This window comes from Ochotona princeps, chromosome 26 (genome assembly GCF_030435755.1).
Source record: "Ochotona princeps isolate mOchPri1 chromosome 26, mOchPri1.hap1, whole genome shotgun sequence".
NCBI classification, from domain to species: domain Eukaryota; kingdom Metazoa; phylum Chordata; class Mammalia; order Lagomorpha; family Ochotonidae; genus Ochotona; species Ochotona princeps.
Window position 1 is genome coordinate 1,614,584 of NC_080857.1, and position 2,618 is coordinate 1,617,201.

A 2,618-nucleotide genomic window follows, 5' to 3' on the forward strand; every position below is an offset into this window, starting at 1 on the left:
GGGCGGGATACTAGAGTGCGGTTAAGTCTGCTGTTTCTTGTCTCGCCTCCAGTGCGTGCCTCCTCACACACCTGCCCCTCCCCCAGACCCATCTCCATCCTCGGGCATGACCTGGCCACATCCTTGGTGCCACCTTGCTGTCTCCCATCTGTGGATCCAAAGCCAGTGCCCGGAGCTCTTCCGGGGTCTCCCCAAGCTCCAGCTCTCCCCACTGCATGGCTGCTGACCTGGCTCAGCGCCCCTTTTGCCCTTCCTGGGTTGTTCAAGGGCTGTCGTAGGCTGTCCTCGCAGGCAGAGAGCTCGCAGGCTGTCCACGCTATAGGTCGGCCACCTGTGTACGGAAGCCCATGTGCCTTCTCAGCCTGCCCACAAGGGAGACATGTCCACTAAGGCTGGTGATACGCCCTCGGCTTTCCCTCCCTCCCACCCAGCTGTCCCCAGGCCACATCAACTGTGCCCAGTCAGAGGGACCCTCCTTCTTTCTAGAATGCCTCCCCCAGGATTTGCAATGGCTCCCTACTCATCTGCTGCCCCTTAGAATGGAGGACTGCCTGCCTGCCCACCTACTGACAGCACCTGCCACTCTGCTGACCCCTGCCTGCCCACCTACTGACAGCACCTGCCGCCCTCCTGCCCCCTGCCTGCCCACCTGCCCCCTGCCTGCCCACCTGCCCCCTGCCTGCCCACCTACTGACAGCACCTGCCACCCTCCTGCCCCCTCCATGCCTGGTCCGTCTTCTTCTGAAGCATGGTTCCATGCATAGCTGTCTGTGCCTCTTGTTATTATTATTATTATTTTTAAAGATGTGTTTATTTCTATTGGAAAGGCAGATATACAGAGGTGGACAGAGAGGAAGACCTTCTGTCGATGGTTCACTCCTCAAGTGAGCACAACGGCTGGAGCTGAGCTGATCTGAAGCCAGCAGCCAGGAGCTCTTCCGGGTCTCCCACGCGGGTGCAGGGTCCCAAGGTTTTGGGCCGTCCTCAACTGCTTTCCCAGGCCACAAGCAGGGAGCTGGATGGGAAGTGGGGTGGCTGGGATTAGAACCAGCGCCTCATAAAAAAAAAAAAAAAAAGAACCGGCGTCCATATGGAATCCCGGATGTGCAAGGTGAGGACTTTAACCACTATGCTATCGAGCCAGGCCCTTGGCTCTGTTTTTAAATCAGTAATGGCCTGAGGAGCTCTGTAGTCACTGGCACATCCTGACAGCTCCACTGCAAGACAAGCCAATGCCCAAGAGGAGATAAGCAGGCTCCTGGGTCGTGTAAGTTAGTCATCGCTTTGTAAGGCCTGAAAATAAACTGTGTGGCTTGTCAGGCCTTTAAGGTCAGAGAGAGACGTGAACAAAGGAGCCAGAACCACCAGACTTGCTCTCCCTTGATGATGAGGGAAAACTGTGTCACATTTACCTCAAAGCTCGATGTCCGCTATAAATCTGAGCCAAGAGCACAGGTTTCCAATGAACCTAAATGGTACATCAGGAAGGGCAATGAGGCCACTGCAGCCACTGGGGAGTGGATCAGCAGAGGGGAGATCTTCCTCTCTGTCTCTACTCCTCTCTGTATACCTGTCTTTCCAATAAATAAATCCTTAGTAAATAAATACATTTACTAAAAAAAAGAGCAATGAGAATAAAACATGAATAACTTGGTTGATGAGTGAACCTGAGCACAAACATGTCAGTCACTTAAAATTATTTTTAGAAACAGCCTCAGGGTGGGGGATCTGGCAGGGCTTGGGACGCCTGGCCCAGGTCCTTGGGCTCACCTACAAGAACATTTCCTATTCAGTGAAGAGAAGCAGTGGACACAGCTCCTTTGGTGCCGCAGCAGAACAGAAGTAACTGGACAACTACTCCAGTCAATCAATAACCGTCCAATCCGGGTGAATGAAGACCTGAGGCATGCTCTGTCAGCCAAGCGACACCGGGAGGGGGACGTCATCCTCGGCTCGGTGGACTCAGCAGCATTTCAGAACTGTGCGAACCACGTGGACAGAACCCTCGGAGTGTGTCCACATGGAGACTCTGGGTGGACACGAGGTGGCGGCTCCTCGTCCCTGGGCACTGGGACACAGCAGATCTGGAAGCAATGAGTCCGCCCAGTTTTCCCTACGTCTTGATCGTTCTCAACCTGATCAACCATGTAATCATTATAAATAACAAAATTAAATGCAAAAAATAAATTTCTCCAATCTGTCCAAAAAAAGGCCAAACCAGCCTGACCGCTCCTCGGCCTTTTGGCTAAGATCAAGTGGAGGATCTGTTCTTAGGTTTAATATCTACCCGAGGCCAATGCAGTCAATGCACTTCTGGGATCAGGAGTTGGAGTAGGAGCTTCCTCCGTCCACCCCATGCATTGACCTGGTATTGCAGCACCTGCAGGAACGGTGCACCCCTCCAGGGGAGGAAACAAACAGCCTGAGATTTAAGTCACGTGACCAAAAATGTTTGTGTTAGTAAGGTAATCTTAGTTTAAGACAGAATGGTAAATCAGTTTCAGCAATGCATGCAGGGTCCCAAGGGTTTGGGCCATCTTCTACTGTCTTCCCAGGCCACAGGCAGGGAGCTGGATGGGAAGTGGGGCAGCCTGCATACAAAATGGCACCCATATGGG

The 2,618-nt window shown here is 52.9% G+C and overlaps 1 pseudogene; it reads left to right on the forward strand.

The window, feature by feature from the left end:
• Positions 1-2,225: 2,225 nt before the first annotated feature.
• LOC118759818 (U2 spliceosomal RNA) lies at positions 2,226-2,402 on the forward strand (annotated as a pseudogene).
• The last annotated feature ends 216 nt before the right edge of the window (positions 2,403-2,618 follow it).